At 43.9% G+C, this 17,105-nt stretch overlaps 1 long non-coding RNA gene across 2 annotated transcripts; it reads left to right on the forward strand.

Annotated features, from left to right (window-relative positions):
* Window positions 1–1,433: 1,433 nt before the first annotated feature.
* Window positions 1,434–10,991, forward strand: LOC135364175 (uncharacterized). 2 transcript variants are annotated; one of them, XR_010410932.1, is made up of 3 exons: window positions 1,434–3,277; window positions 5,894–6,023; window positions 9,031–10,739. It is a non-coding gene; the product is annotated as an uncharacterized LOC135364175 (long non-coding RNA). The 2 variants fall into 2 exon arrangements; XR_010410931.1 differs by lacking the exon at window positions 9,031–10,739 and adding an exon at window positions 10,749–10,991 and having other exon boundaries at window positions 1,438–3,277.
* Window positions 10,992–17,105: the final 6,114 nt, after the last annotated feature.

A 17,105-nucleotide genomic window follows, 5' to 3' on the forward strand; every position in this document is an offset into this window, starting at 1 on the left:
CATTAACCTGGTTATTGCTGCTTCCTTCCTTTGGCATTGTCGGGTGAGGGTACGATGTTTGGGGTTATGGCAGCCAAGTTGCTAGCCATAAGGAAAAAGCCAGAACTTCAGAGACCCATTGGCCCTATGCCTTGGATGGATCAGCTCTGAAACCACCTGGATCTAGACTCTCATGATGTGTGATAATTAAATGCCTCTGTTATTTTAATAAATTCAATTCACAAATGAAATTCATCTTTGGTGACAGTCAGATATGTGATTACCTTTGGGGGTATACTGACTGGGAGAGGACTTGCCCTGGGTGGTGGTCACTGTGAAAATTTATTAATCAATATACTTACGATTTATGCATTTGTCTATTGCTATGTCATAATTCAATTCTAAAGGGAAAAAGGGAAGTTTATAAAAACAAACAAACAAAAAATACCAAAGGGTAAAGAAAAAGACTGACAGTATATTGGCAATTTTACTTCCTAAATAGCTTTTAAACTCATCCCTTCCTTTCACTCCCTGACCATGAACTTAGGCCAGGCCTCATTAACTCTTTCTTAGTCTCCTGTAATGACCCTGCCTCCGCCTACATTCTCATAAAAATTCCTCCACACAAGGGCCAGAGGGAGCATTCCAAAGCACAAAACTAACCATGTCACTTTCTGCTCAGGGAATAAAATCCTTTGCATGGCATTTATTCTTATTTTAAAATTTCAATTTATTTTAAAAATGTAATATAATACAGAGTTACATAGAAACCATATGCCTACCCCTCAGATATAACAAATTTGCATTTTACCCTATTCCAGATTAAATATTGTTATAATTTAAAAACAAACTGTAAGATAGAATTTAAATTCAGTCCCTTTCTTCCCCACAGTCTGTCCCAAAGGTAACCATTATCCTGAATGCTAGTCCTTTCATGTCAGATCTTAGTTGGCCCAATAGATGGATGCATTCATGAGTAATGTATAGAACTGTTTCATGAGTTTTAAATATGTATATATGTAAAAATTATCAAAATAGTATATATTTTTATAATCTGCTCTAAATACTCAACATTGTGTTTTTGCAATTTATATATGAAGGAACACAGATCTAGAATGTTTATTTTAGCCACTCTGTAGCATCACTGTATGGGTAAACCATTCCTTATTAATCCATTATGATGTTGAAGAACATTCAAGTTGTTTGCAGTTTTTAACTATTATATACAGTGCAGCAATGCATGCCCTTATGTCTCTCTCCTTGTCCAAGTAAGTGAGTTTGAGTCCCGATATACACAGAGATGGAATCACTGGATAGTAGAGTATATACATCCTTTCTTTAACAGTCATCATTGCCAAAATATTCTCAGAAGTAGTTGCATCAAACTTATACTATTATTAACAGCACATGAGAATTCCAATTGATTTTCATCTTCAACAATTGGCATTGTTGGATTGTTAAATTTTAACAATCTGATAAGTATAAATAAGTAAAATCCCTTTGCATTTTAGTTTTCATTTTGGATACTTAATAGGTTGAGCTTGTGTTGTTTATAATTTTTTATGCTGAGCTTATCCATAGCAGGGCTTGTGTTTTCTGTAGGGGTCCCATAGGCCCTGGTCTTTAAAAGTAGTTTTGTCTTTGCTCCTGCTGGGAGGGAGCCCCAAGGATTTCATAGGCCTTAGGCTATGCAAATCTAATCATATTATTTTCTTTTTAAAATTTCTAAAGAAGGATTGCAGGAAAGAGTTGAGACTTCTTAGATACACAAGACTGCATGATTTGACATCTATATACCTCTTGAACATCAACTTCAGCCTCAAGGTATTACCTTGGTTTTATACTTTTCTTTCATTTCAGATTTAGGGAACTTCTACTGATCTGGCCCATGGATTAATGGGGGCATGGAACTATTATACTTTATTCACTGGAGAGAGGTAGTATATTTTATTCAGTATTTCTACCTGTTTTTCTGGGGGAAATAGTTCTATATTAGTGAAGTCTGCCATGTTGCTAGATTTGGAATTTCAGCATGGGACTTGCCTATCCCTCTACCCCTATTTTTTTTTCCCAATGTGTACTTACTTTTCCCCTTGTCCCCTAAAATCCATTCATGCTGAAATGCTTGCAAGTCTCCTAAACTCAAACTACTTTGCTTCTACATATTTAGCTAGTCATCTTCAAGGATTGGATCTGCCTCTACCCTCTCTGGAAAAACTCTGAGCCCAGAGGTTGTGTTGGATGGCTTCTCTGGCCTTCCAACTGCCTTCTTGTTCTGCAACTGACCATATGTCTATCTCATGTATAGACAGAGAACTTGAGGGCAGTGACAATGTCTTATTTTTTCCTTAGGATGGAGAACGGAGGCCAGCACAGAGTAGAAACTCCATAAATAATTTTTGATTGAATAGATGACTAGAGAGTCCCTCTTTTAGCTTATTTATGTGGAAGTTGTGTGTGTGTGTGGGGGGGGGTGATTATATGTGCCAGTATGTATATGTATTTGCAAATACATTATTGTATATTTCTGGATATGCGTGCAAGTATGTGTGTGTGCATCCAAATGTATGTATGTCCATATTTACACTGCTTCTTCTGAGTGGGAGACACCAACTGTTAGGTGGCATTTGTGGAGATGCTGTGATGTTTGTGGTGACAGTGGAGAAGGGAAATAAAGGATAATTGCCACTTTGGTGACCAAACTGTGGAATATGTGGTCCAAGCAGCTCTCAGTCAGAAACTCTCCCTATGGAAGGTGCCTGTTATGGGGGTGGAATCCATTCTACCTAAGCAAACACTGCATTGCTTTTGCATTTAGGGTTTTGGGGGGGGTGGAATGAGTTTTGACATCAATGGACAGCCTCGGTGGACAATGGTTCCTGTGGACCTGATCTCTTTCATGCCGATTAAAACTTATGTGCCAAGTTTTCACTTTTCATTTTCTTTTTAATCCTTTGAGGCCAGCTCCTGCCACACACAGGGCCCCTTTCCATTCCATTAAGCCTCTGCCTTCTATTTCTGTGTGTCTTTTCCTCTCATTACTCTGGGACGTGTGGGCAAACAGAAACTTTCTACCTGCGCTGCCACTCAACATCTTTCTTTCTGCTTGATTCACGGGATGCTGTCTGGGGGTCCACCTTTATTGGCACAGGAGTTCCATGACCATGATATCACCTCTGCACAGTTGGAGGACCCCAGCATGAATCAAGACATCAGAGGAAATGAATGGTGATCCCCCAAGGAGACAAGCTCATAAAGTCCTCATCAGTGACAGCAAAGGAAATTAAGGAAAACCGAGGTCAGAGTTACTAGAGTACAACCAGTGTTTGTTGATTCATTTCTCATTCATTCAATGAATATTCACTGAGCTCCTATGCTGTGACTTTGACATAGTTCCTGCCCTCAAGGAATGTACAGTCTAGCGAGAGAGACTGATATATGGACAAACAGAAAGACAGATGTAAGCCCAGGTTACTATGGAAACCCAGAGAAGGGGAATCCAAATGGCAAGAAGTTCAGAGAGGAAGCAAATTATATACAGTGATAAGGAATGTGGGCTTAGAAGCAGAGAGAGTTGGGTTTAAGTCTCCATTCTGCCACTTAACAGTAGAAGCCACCCACTAACGGAGTCTCCACTTCTTCAGTTGGACATTGGAGACAACATAACTATATGAAATGGGCTGATGATTAAATGACATGAATTTTTAACATAAGGTGTGACTCACTGGAAATATTTAAGTGGAGGATTCTATTCTATTTTATTTTATTTTAGTAATCTCAACACCTAACGTGGGGCTGGAACTCACCTCTCAAATGAATAAATAAAAATTTTTTAAAAAATCTTAAAAAATAAAGAGAATATGTTTAGATTTGCATTTTTTTAAAAATTACTCTGACGCAACTTGATAAGAGTGTCAAGGGTCTTAAGCACATTCATATAATTTGATCTAATAATTTTACTTTTAGGAATTGATCATAAGGAAATAATCAGAGATAAAGACAAAAGTTTATGTGTGAGAATGCACATTGAAGATTGTTTATAATAATCAAATTAGAAACAATCTAAATGTTAAATAATTGGAAAATTATTAAATCCATTATAATACATCCAATTGATGTAATATTTTAAAGCATCTGAATGTATTTGACAACAGTGAAAGGTATAGGAAACTTTCATAATAAAATGTCAACCCAAAAAGAAGAATTCGGAGCTTAAATACGATGGTTCTGGTTTTGGTTTGAAAGAAAGAAAGAAAGAGAGAGAGAGGAGAAGAAAGAAAGAAAGAAAAAAGGGAGGGAAGAAGGGAGGAAGAAACTATAAATAAATAAATAAATAAATAAATAAATAAATAAATGGATTTATCTTTGTGTAGTAGGATTATTGATGATTTCTGTTCAATTTTTCATTTTTTCTGTACTTTCCATAGCTTTAGAATGAATGTGTTGCTTTTACAATTTAAAAATGCTTTTTAAATTATCACTCTTACAGACATTGCACAGAATAGAGGCTTAAGTAGGAGAGAAAGAAAAAAAAAAAAATGAGACAATTGGTTGGCTATTATACTAATCCAGGAGAGAAGGGTAAGATTTTTTGCCAAGGCATACCCAGAGGAGATATATAGAAGCAGGGATAGATTCTAGGAATATCATGAGCTAGAACTGAGAAGATCTCATTGCCTATTAGATATGGGTGACATCACACGGAAGAAATCAGGTTTCTGACTTGCGCAGGCAGGTGGAGTGTGTACTGATGTCTAAGAGAGATGAGATAGGGAAAGGGCAGTTTGGAGGACAGTCATAGATATGGATATGTTGAACTTCAGGTGTTCGTGGGAGGTTGAGTGAACACATCCAGTGAATAATGGAAAAATAGGTCTGCAGTTTGGTTATTCATCCATTCATTCCTTCAACAAATATTTATTGAGTATCTACTATGGTGCCAGAAAATGTTTTGGTTTCCAGCATGTAGCAATGTACAGGACAAAATAGAGCCTGCATTCCAGTAGGGGGCTAGAATCTCTGCCGCAGAGTAGACATCCGGGCTGGATGTAGACCTTTTGGAGCCAACAGCTGGTGGAGATGGTGGACAAGTATATGGACAGAGTGCAGGTGGAGGAAGCCACGAGCAGTGGATGGGATCAGTGGCCCAGTGCAAGAGTGTAGAATGAGAAGTGGGTTTACTGGGGATCAAGGTCAGTCAGGCGACTTCTTTTTCATAGTTTAGGGGATTGGACTGCTTTGATAAATGTCTGCAAACCCCTTAACTATGATGACTTTCTGGCTGTACCTAGCCACCACCTTGTGAAAGGCGGACAAATCACTGTTTCTCTCCTCGATTTGATTGTCTTATCTCTAACATAGAAGTACTATGACTTTAACCTGCATCAATACAATATTCCTGCTTCAGGACCTCTGCCTTCTCTGTTCCTTCTGCCCAGAATGCCCTTCCTTATGTTCTTCCCCTGCTTGGCTCTTTCTTGTCATTTAGGCCTCTGCTTAACTAACACTCCTGCAGAGAGGACTTTCCTGACTCCCCAGTATAAGTCAGTATAAAGCCGGGCCCTTGTTCCTCCAGCACTCTCTTCTAGTCTGGGCCTGGTATTTTACTGATTGTTGGTTCTCCCACACCAAACCAGAATGTGCCATGAGAGTAGGGATCCAGCTTGCCTTATTCTTTGTGACAGTCTGTCTCCTAGAACAGAGCCTGGCTCATAGAAGGCGAGCAGTAATTTTTTAATTATTTTGAATTTAAATTTTGAATTATTTGAATAATTTAGAATGAATAAATGAGAGATTTTCCAACTTTAGGAGTAAACCTTAAAAAAGAATTATTAAACATTTCTAGGTACCAAGTACTTTGTTAAAGTGCTGGGAATACAGAATAAAATCTTATTTGCTTCTTATTTGCAAACAGATCTACAATCTCATGAGAGATACAGACACCTGTGCCGCTATTATAAGGGAGTGAATGAAGGTGGGCAGATGTTTGAGTTGGTGTGAAGAAGGATCTGGAGACGTGTTGTACGCTTGGAGGATGGAACTAGGTAATTTCAGGGCTCCAAATTAGAATACTGAGATTGTGGTATCAACTTGATATTCTGACCCATAGGCTTGATTGATGGAAGAAAAGATAGGATAGGAGAATGGGTCAACTTTTAAGTCTACAGTAGACTGTAAACTTTATATCTGTCTGGTACATCATATACAGATGAATATGCAGAAACATAGGTGATCAGTAAGTATTTTTTGAATTAGAAAAAATCCTATCTCAGGGTGCCTAGGTGGCTCAGTTGGTTAAGCATCTGCCTTTGGCTTAGGTCATGATCTCAGGGTCCTGGGATCGAGCCCTGTGTCGGGCTCCCTGCTTAGCAAGGAGCCTGCTTCTCCCTCTCCCCCTCCCCCACTGCGCAAGCTCGCTCTTTCTCTCTCTCTCTCTCTGAGAGAGAGAGAGAAAGAAAGAAAGAAAGAAAGAAAGAAAGAAAGAAAGAAAGAAAGAAAGAAAAAATTCTTATCTCAGAGCACGTGGGTGGCTCAGTCAGTTAAGCATCTGACTCGATTTTGGCTCAGGTCTTGAACTCAGGGTGGTGAGATCGAGCCCTGTGTGGGCTCCACGCTCAGTGGGGAGTCTGCTAGAGATTCTCTCTCTCTCCCTGTCTCCCTCTGCCCCTCCCCCTGCTCTCTTTCTCTAAAGTAAAAAAATTAATCTTTTAAAAAAAGAAAAAAAATCCTATCTCGGGGTGAAATAAAATTACAGAGTCGGTATATACCTACAGTGGAATGTTATTCAGCCTTAACAAGGAAGTAAATTCTGACACATGCTATAAATGATGAACCTTGAGGACATTATGCTAAGTGAAATAAAACAATCACAAAAGGACAAATGAAGTATGATTTCACTTATATGAAGTATATAAAATAGTCAAAGTAACAGGAAAAAAGTAGAATGGTGGTTGTCGGGCTGGGGGAGGAAAGAACAAAATGGTTAATGGGTATAGAATTTCAGTTTTGCAGGATGAAAAAGTTCTGGCAATTGGTTGTACAACAATGTGAATATACTTAACACTACTGAACTGTACAGTTAAAAATGGTTAAGATGATAAAACTTTATATTATGTATAACTTACTACATTTAAAAGTTAAAAAAAGAAATAAAATTCAGAATGTGTGGCTGGCGATTCAGCTGTGCCTGGATCTGTGTTATTCTGTTCTCTTGAAAAGTTAAAGAACTCAAAATGCCAGTGTTCCCTGTGAGCGTTCCTTCTGCCTCTAGCCCCATGAAGGGGGAAAGGGAAGCTGAGGCTCAGAGAGGTTGTATAGCTTGGGCAAGCTCACACTGCCAACAGAGACTAGGTCTTGTGATTAGAATCTAAGTCTTTTTTTTTTTTTTTAAGGTTTTATTTATTTATTTGACAGAGAGAGAGCGAGAAAGAACAAGCAGGAAGCAGGGGAAGTGGCAGGCAGGGGGAGAGGGAGAAGCAGAGTCCCCAGTGAGCAGAGGACCTGATGCGGGGCTCTATCCCAGGGCCCTGGGATCATGACCTGAGCTGAAGGCAGACACTTAACTGACTGAGCCACCTGGGCGCCCCTAGAATCCAAATCTTGACTCCAGTTCAGTGCTGTTCCCATCCCACTGGCAGTCAGGATCAGGGTCAAGATTAAGGTCAGGGTCAGGGTCAGTGTCAGCCTTTGCAGCCACCTCTCACATCCTGATGCTGCCCGGAGTTCCACTGTTTTCACCACAGCAGACAGAAAATGCATTATTCCTTTGACATCTCTGCCTAAATGTCTAATATGCACCTCACACTGCCCCAAACTGATTTGTCATCCAGTGATACACATTTGAAAATCATTTTTTTAAAAGATTTTATTTATTTATTTGACAGAGAGAGAGACAGCAAGAGAGGGAACACAAGCAGGGGGAGTGGGAGAGGGAGAAGCAGGCTTCCCGCCGAGCAGGGAGCCCGATGCGGGGCTCGATCCCAGGACCCTGGGATCATGACCTGAGCCGAAGGCAGACGCTTAATGACTGAGTCACCCAGGCACCCCTGAAAATAATTTTTGATGATAGTTCACTATGTGGTTTTTGGAATATGCCTTAGAAGGAATTCAAAGAATTGAGTCACATTCCTTTAACAAACTCTTTCCCCATGTACTTATTTTTGAGAATAAGGTTTCTCAGTGCTGACATCTGTAAATATGAAAAATAGGAACAGAATTGAAGCTTAAATGTATACCAATGGGTACATGAACTGAGTAAAGAAAATCCTCATATATTTCATTATGAGATTCATTTCCAATCAAATTTTACTTTGTGTTTAAGAATTATTTTTAAAAATCCATAATGTATTTGTTTTGATCAATTGTGTGCTATTGATTATTATAATTCAGATGGAATTTTTTAATACTTAGAACCACATGGATACAGGAAACACAACATTTTACATTTCCATTTATATCCACATTTTTGTTAGATATATGGTATGATGATGAATAAATGACTTTCAATCAAATAATCTTCACTAGGCTAAGATTCTGGAGTGGAGGCAAATGGGATAAAAATATGAGTTCAAGGAATAAAAGGAAGTATGTAAAATTTATGAGTCTTTAGTTCTTTCATCCATTTTTTAAGTAAATGTAAGCATCAGAATGCTATATTTAAATTCAGCTGGATACACCTGAAAAACTAAATACTTTTATAATTTCAATATTTACAAATTACCATAAATTACCATGTTTGTAACTATTTAAACTTAAAATGAACAATTTTTTTTTCAGATTTGTGAATTTATTTGTGGTAAAGTTCATATGATGGCTTAAAAAATTAGATTCTATTGTGCATTTACATAATTCTCTTGATTAAAATAATTAAAAGTATATGACATTGAGTGCTAGGAAACTCCTGGTGGCCATTCATGTAAACTAAATGCCGTGCATGACATATACAAATGTATATATATGTCAGGGATTCAGGGATAGATGAGATCATAAGTATAAAATGAACAATTTAACTTTTTAAATGTTAAAAAAAGATTTTATTTATTTATTTGACAGAGAGAGAGCAGCAGGGGGCGAGGGAGAAGCAGACTCCCCACTGAGCAGGGAGCCTGATGCTGGACTTCATTCTAGGATCTCCGATCATGACCTGAGCGGAAGGCAGACCCTTAACCAGCTGAACCACCCAGGCGACCCTAAAATGAACAATTTTAAAGATTTATTTATTTATTTATTTGAGAGAGAGAATGAGAGAGAGAGCACATGAGAGGGAGGAGGGTCAGAGGGAGAAGCAGACTCCCTGCTGAGCAGGGAGCCCGATGCGGGACTTGATTCCGGGACTCCAGGATCATGACCTGAGCCGAAGGCAGTCGCTCAACCAACTGAGCCACCCAGGCGACCCCATAGCTCTATTTCTTTTTTTTTTTTTTTAAGATTTTATTTATTTATTTGAGAGAGAGAGAATGAGAGAGAGCACATGAGAGGGGGGAGGGTCAGAGGGAGAAGCAGACTCCCTGCTGAGGAGGGAGCCTGATGCGGGACTCGATCCCGGGACTCCAGGATCATGACCTGAGCCGAAGGCAGTCGCTCAACCAACTGAGCCACCCAGGCGACCCCATAGCTCTCTTTCTTTTTTTTTTTTTAAAGATTTTATTTATTTATTTGAGAGAGAATGAGAGACAGAGAGCATGAGAGGGAGGAGGGTCAGAGGGAGAAGCAGACTCCCTGCTGAGCAAGGAGCCCGATGCGGGACTCGATCCCGGGACTCCAGGATCATGACCTGAGGCGAAGGCAGTCGCTTAACCAACTGAGCCACCCAGGCGCCCCCAAAATGAACAGTTTTAGACACTAACTTAAAAATGTGCTTTAGAGTACCTAATTTTTCCATATTCTTTCGGAGGGCGGGTGAACCGAACAAGCTTGACCACCACTGTAATATAAGGTTCTTGATGAGTTGCTCCCTAAAGGGTGCAGAGCAACGGGTAGGAAGCTGGAGGGACAGGGAACCAGAAGAGATTTTTGTTTCTGGTTTGGCTTTGCTTTGCTTTTGTTTCTAAAGGAGAAAATCTGTGCGCCAAGGAGAATGATTTAGGCGAGAGGGGCACGTGACAGGGTGGGCGGGAAGAGCGTGGGCGCGGAGTGCCAGCGGAGGCGAGGCCTAGGAAGGCGGCCAGGGCCACCTGCAGACCCCCAGGCGCGAGGGCGGCCAGAAGGCCGGCTCAGGCCGAGCGCCCACGTGGATGCGGGGGGCGGGCCTCGGCGGCACGTGGCCCACGTGGCCGGACTGCGACTACTTCCGCAGTAAAATGGCGGCAAGACCCGGTGCTGTGAGGCGGGGGGAGGAGGTGTTGGGCTGGGAAGAGAGAAGATGTCAACGGTCCTTTGGATTAGTGCGGAGGAATCCCCTCGGGAAACGAGGTAGACTTGGAGTTGGTGACAGGAATTTATTGAGACCAGTCAGCAAGGTGCTGTGCTCCGGGGCCGCGTCCCGAGGCCGGCGCAGGTGAGGGCGGACGGGAGGTGGGTTTTAACCAGCGTGGGGGTTGGCACGGGCACAGGGTGTTGGTGGGGGGCGGGGAACGGGGTTGAGGCCCCGCAAAGGTGATGGAGGCTGGCCTTGGAGCTGCGGAAGGAGTGAAAGGGCGGCATAGAGCTGCGTGATGGGAGCGGTGGCTCTCTGAATCTGAGGGTGCAGGAGGGATTTTTATATTCTATACATAATTTTTTTCTCCCAAGAGCACTTTGTGACTCTCCAATTCTCCTTTTCCCTTTTGTAGTAGCCTCTGCGTCGCTTTCCCGTGTGGAGTATCTTCTGACTTCCGGGAGGAGGTGAGTGGTGTTTCTCCCAGGGTTACCTCCGCCGCCCGAGAGGCCCGCGCCTTGTGGTTCGCCTCTGCCCGCTTTCCCGCGCGCCCGCCGCCCCGGTGGCCGAGCACTGCGGCGGCGGGAGGCGGAAGGAGGCGCTGATTGGAAGCCCGCGCGGGGGGGCGGGGCCTGTCCCGCGTGCCGGGGGCGGCGACCCCGCGGTGAGCCCGGTGTGCGCTCCGGAGCCCTCGGTGCCGCGTCGGGGGTCTGGGGCCCGGGCGTGCGGCCGGCTGGGCCCCAATTCCCTGCTTCTCAGCCCCGCCCCCGCGGTTTAGACTGCGAGCGCTGAATGCTGTGTGTGCAGCGGCGGTGCGCTTGTCTGCTGCGGCCTCGGGGGGGGACGGGGGAGGGCGGGGCCGGCACGGGCCCAATGGGAGCAGCCCAGGGCTTCCAGCCCCGCCTGGCTTTGAGAGGACCGGGGTCAGAAGAGTGGTGGAAAGCTAACTCTTTGTGGAGGCGCGGCGGCGGGAGGCTTTGGATTTCCAAGCTGCTCGGAGCACTGCGTGCGGCCCTCCAGCAGTGTATTTTGGGCTGTCTTTGTGCCACGCCCGGGGTCGTTTCCAGACAGAAAAGCGACTTCCAGCCTTTTCAAGTGACTCTGTCGTGCCCCAGCTCTTGGCCGTCCCTGCATGGAATCCTCACAACCCTATGATGTAGATATCAGTCTGCTTCTTTTTAGATAAGGGTTGAAGTGACGTCCCGAATATCATCTAGAGGGTAGGGACAGAATTCGGGTTGGCCCAGATCTGCCTTGATAGCCTAGGCACTTTGTAATACTCCACCTGCGCCATGCCCTCCAGGGGTACCTGCTTTGCTGGGTGGGGAGAGGAGAGAAACTAATGATTAGTGAAGTAGTAAGTGCTATATCTGGTGAATGCTATGCTAAAGGCAAGGGAAGATGCCAGTGGTCATTTTTGTGTGTTTGCCCGTTTCCCTGTGATTCGGCAAAGCATCCCCAGATGAAATTAAATGTAACCTGGTCAATGAGGATGAGTAGGGAGTTCACGGCAGAGACAGATGCTTCAGGCCCAAGGGAGCAGGAGGTTCCAAGGGCAGATACAGATGCTTCAGGCCCAAGGGAGCAGGAGGTTCCAAGGGCAGATATCGGGACCCTCAGAATGGAATGACTAGAAGACCCTTAGGGATCCCCTATCCTTTCATTTCACTGAGGAAATAAATGGAGGCCCAGAGAGGGTAAGGAATTATTTAAGATCCCCAAACCGTCCTGGAATGCAGGTTCTCTGCCCTTTATGCAGTGTTCTGGCTTTCTTAATAATTTAAGGTTAGACTTATCCTGTAAGAGTAGTTCACACTTGTTTAGTACTTACTGAATAAGTACTTTATTATATACTTTAGTTTCTTTTAGTTCCTGTAACAACTCCATGAGGTATTTGGGCAAAATACGGTATTTTTTACAAGTATTTTACAAAAGAGAAAATTGAGACACAAGTAACTTACCTAAAATCACACTGCAAATCTCAGCCCAGAGCCCAGGCTCTTTACTCCTCTGTTATCTTTAGAGATAAGTAGATAAGGAAAGAAGGGTATGACAAAACAAACAAGCAGAAACCTTTCAGAGTAGAAATGTGTATCATCCTCTTATTCAGATGAGGACCTGAGGCTCAGAGATGTTCGGTGATTTGCCCAAGGTCACAGAGTGAGAAGGCGGTGGAGTCCGACTGGAGACCAGGCCTGGATTCTCTCTGCTCCACCTAGCACACCCCACCTTAGTTAGGGAGGCAATCAGAGCCCTCCTCTTGACTCACATCTTTCTGACACTGCCTTGGGGATATTGGCCTCTGCAGGCAAAATAGCTCTAGTCCTGGCCCAGTTGTATGGTCAGATATCACTTTTCCCATGAGGAATTTCCGACTCAAACAGGACAGGGACCTGGGTCTTCTGGCTTCCAATGTGGTGATTTTCTGCATTCCTCCTCACTTTCTCCTGTGCAGCATGTCCTCAGGGGATCTGGATCACATTATCCCAAAAAACCCAAGTGTGAGATGCTTTTAGCTCTGGGACCCTTTAGAGAAGCCAGTTGGTAAAGCAACTTTGATTTAGGTTTGCATGTTAAGAATCAAGGGGGCAAAGCCTGGTCAGGACAGCCTGCACTGGAGGCATGGGGCCTGCTGGAACTCAGTTAGCACCTCTTAAATCTGGGTGAAGAGTGACGAATAGAGTTATGAATTGGGGGTGGAAAAATGAGCCCCCCTCCCAAGTATTTCTCTTCATGAGTAACCCTCACTGACCTAGTGAAAAAGATGCGTGAGACTTCTCAAAATTAATTTAGCTCCTCTGGCTTGTCTTCACTGCTAACTTAGGTGTCTCTGAAGGCTTGGCTTCTAGAAGGGTTATTTAGAAGAAAAGAGGGCTTCTAACGTGGAAGGCAGCTCTGGACTCAATTCCAGGAGGTCTGGGGGGCTTGAGCCAGTGCTGCCAATCACTGGCTGTGTGACCCTGTGAAAGGCAGTTCCTTCTCTAGAGCTCAGTCATTATTCACTCAGTCATTCAGTAAACATTTCTTGAACCCCCACTGTGGATCTGGCACGGTTCTAATGGATGAGACAACTTATAACAAGACAGTCCTACAGGGGGAGAACTCACAGCCTCGAGGGGAGAAGAGACAAGATCAGACATTGTTAGTGGATCCTCAACTACTCTGGGGTATGGGCAAAGGCCCCCCGGAGGAACTGATGTCCACAGGGCCACAACAACCCTTATGAAACCTTCATGAAAATTTGAAAAAGGTGCCCCCCCCCCCTTTTTTCTGGGCAAATGCAGCCCCATACCGGAGCGCACAGCTTGGCCAGCAGAGCCCAAGCAGGTATTTTGCTTCCAGTCGCCCCCTCAGCTGGTCACGCCTGCCTGGTGAACAGCTTGCAGATCTGACCACCGCAGCCCTGAATGCCAAGATTGAGGTGTAAAGGTCCAGTAGAAGGCAAAGGTGGAAGAGTCCATTTCAGGCTGAGGAATGAGCATGTTTAAAACCTGCAGGCTTGGGAAAGCACTTCCGTCACTGGGGGACCTATGGTGTTCAGTGTGACTAGAAGGGAGAGTGAGTGGTGCTCTGGGGGAATTGAGGAGACTAGGTTGGAAGGATCGGCAGAGCCATTTATTCACTCATGAAGTAAATAATCAGTGGGTGTCACTCTCAGTTTAGTGTTGTAAACATGAGGGAAATAGTAGTGAACAAAGTCCACATAATCCCCTGCCCTGGAGGAATTTACATTTTAGCGAGATGATGGGCCTCTGGTGTCTATTACAGTATCATAAGGGACCTTCCCTCTAGCATTGTATGTAATGAGATAATGTGTGTAAAAAGCCCTTTGAGAACTGGGAACTTCTGCATCATTCCTATGAATAAACACTTCTAATCTTAACCCGTGTGGCCAACACCAGGGCCCAAGCATTTGGTGGCCTGTTCTTGACACCAGGCACTTACCTGATTGTTTCTTCAGGGCAGAAGTGACCTTTGGTCGTGATCGCAATGCTACAGGAATTATGACCTTCCCTCCATCTGCTGTCACCGCCATCCTGACCTGGAAAGAAATCCCCTCTCTCTGGGTCAGCTGAGCAGGCTGGGTGACCCGTGACTTTCTGGGGCCTGTATGGGAATTCACCGGGCTCATCCTTAGACTCTGACCACCTGTGGTGGTCAAAGGTTCTTTCTCTTCTGGTTGAAATACCAATGGAGTTGAGAGGGTCACTATGAACGAAAGGGAAGCTCCATCTCTGTGGTAAGAGTGGGCTGAGGGACTCCAGGAGTCTTGTCAGGTTGTCCCTGGGTTAGAAGCTGTGTGGTCTGTTCGGTAGCTCTGATTCAGGTGAAGAGGCTGATTTTTAGGCCTGGGAACTTGGCTGCTTCTCACTGTGCGGTTGTGGGCAAGTCACTTCCTCTTTCTGGATACTAGTTCCTTCCTCTATTAACCAGAAGGTTTCACTTATTGAAATGTGAACAACAGAGCTCTTTGAACTCTTGTGTGGGCCCTCAGTGTGGAATCCAGATGAAAACAGTGGTATTGTGGTTGAGGCAGGTTTGGGCCCTGGAGTTCTCCTGATTTCAACTGCACCTTGTCCTTACTCATCCTCTCAGGACCTCTGGCTCTACTAGATATTGCCCTGAAGTCATATTGGAATTTAGTTTGAAACAATTGGACTCAACATTTTCCCTCTAAATTGGCTCCTCTGGTCCCTGGGCTTAAGGTGGGGGCGAGGGCAATTAAAAAGTGTTGTGATCATTTTTATAATTTCACATATACATTAAATGATTATCCAGCCCTTTCTCCACTCAATGTAAACATAATCCTGCTTATCTAGATGACCCTCCCTCACCCCTTTTTTCCATGGACAGACATGAGATTTAAGCAGCCCCCTTGGCGTTTATATGTATGAGTGTGGCAACACCCTGAAAACATCTAAAATGTTCCCCATTTCACTTTCTGTGCAGTGTGTTTCCCAAATTGGGGAACCTCTGAATTTTTTTTTTTCTTTAAAAGGGATGTATTTGTTAGAAGACAGTGGCATAAACAAGTAGGAATTTATTTCTCTCCTATAAAGTCCAGCTAGGCGCCCCAGGGCTAGAATGATGGCTTCTTAAGCGTCAGGATCTCAGCTTTTTCCATCATGTTGCTCTGTAGTCCTCAACACATGCCTTCCATCTTGTGATCCAAGATGGCGGTTCTAGTTCCTGCCGTCAAGTCTGTATTCCATCCAGTAGGAAGGAGGATGGGAGGAAAGGTGAGAGTCTAGCATTTCCTTTTAAGGGCAGAAGTTGCACATGTCATTTCTTTTCACATCCCCCTGCCCATAATTTGGTCATGTGTCCACCCCTACCTTCAAGGAAGGCTAAGAAATCTCTTTAGCTGGGCATCCTTGTGACCAACTAAAAATTTTTTCACTATGAAAAAAAAAAAAGAGAACAGATAAAGGGGCTAAATGGAGATTGCTGCCATAGGAGCTAGCCATTTCTCAAGCTTGAGAAAGACTAATTTCAACAGTCCTTTCCAGGTATGAAATTCTGTGATGTGAGTAGACTCTAAGGACTTCAAGCTGTCAGGGAGCTCAAGAGTTTAGCTAATCTAGTCTCCTTCATCAAAGGACTTTACAGATAAGGCCACTGGGGGTATCTGAGATTAGGCAATTTGCCCAGGGGGGGAATGTCAGTAGCAGGAGTGGCAGGATTCCTTGGGCACATGGAAGCGGTCTTGCCTCTGTTCTGTATATATTCCTACGTCCGTGATGTCCTGGCCCTTCCGACTATCCCTTTCCATTTATTCCACCATTTGGGGGATATAGTAGACTCTGCCCCAGGCATCAGGATACCTTGAAAGGAGCATGAGCTTTGGAGTCAGGCATAGTTGGCTTTCAATCCTGCTTCTGCTTCTTACTGCTGTGTGGCCTTAGGCCAGGCATTTCATCTCCTGGCTTTGCTATCCTCATGTTTACAAAGAAGATATTATCCACCTTACAGGTTTCTTCTTTCCTTCCACCCTTCTTTCTTCCTCCCCTGCTCCCCTCTTTTTTTCCATTCATGGAGTGAATAAGTGAAGGGACCTGCTATGGGATTTAGGACATAAAAGTGAAACCAAAGGTAGTTTCCTTCCTTTCTTCCTTCCTCTTTCCTCCTCTTCTTTCATTTTCTTTCTTTTTTTCAGTCTCCTTTGATTTTATACTCCTTCCCACCAGCCTTAATAATCACAGGATCCAGAGGACTCAATACATGTAGGAGTTGGTAGGCACCAGATAATCTTCACAATGTGCGATGCCCAGAAATAGTTTGCCCTGACTGGTGAACTTCTACTTCGTTTTACCATTTTTCCCCCTTGTTTCTTATTTTTTAATCAGACAAGGAGAACTACAGTTCTTCTTGGGTTTCCCCCTTGACCATCTCATCACTGGCCCCCTTATGTGGCTATTTCCCCCCCTTCTCCATGACTTCTGAACTCTTTACAGTGTTGATATAATTTCATGCTTACTGTGGGTTTTTTCTCTTCCTTGTCTTTGGCTGGAGTCTTCTCTGAGCTCCTAGAGGACAGGGAAGGGACTTCTGTGTGTCCCTGCAGCTTGGCCCACAGCCTGGATACACAGACAGTCATGTGGTGTCCAAGAAGTCGGTCAGGGAGCATGGGTCTATAGAGGCCATGTCTTACCACCTTCACATTTTATAGACACGGGAACCGAAGCTCAGCTGGGGGTGGAGCTTGCTCCTCTGAGCAAGGACTCTGTACTCTACCCTGCATCTGTCACAGTACCTGCTGGGAACAAAGCTG

The sequence above is a fragment of the Mirounga angustirostris genome, unplaced genomic scaffold (genome assembly GCF_029215605.1).
Source record: "Mirounga angustirostris isolate CCGP_5_RB_7025 unplaced genomic scaffold, mMirAng1.0.hap1 SCAF_4, whole genome shotgun sequence".
Classification (NCBI taxonomy): Eukaryota; Metazoa; Chordata; class Mammalia; order Carnivora; family Phocidae; genus Mirounga; species Mirounga angustirostris.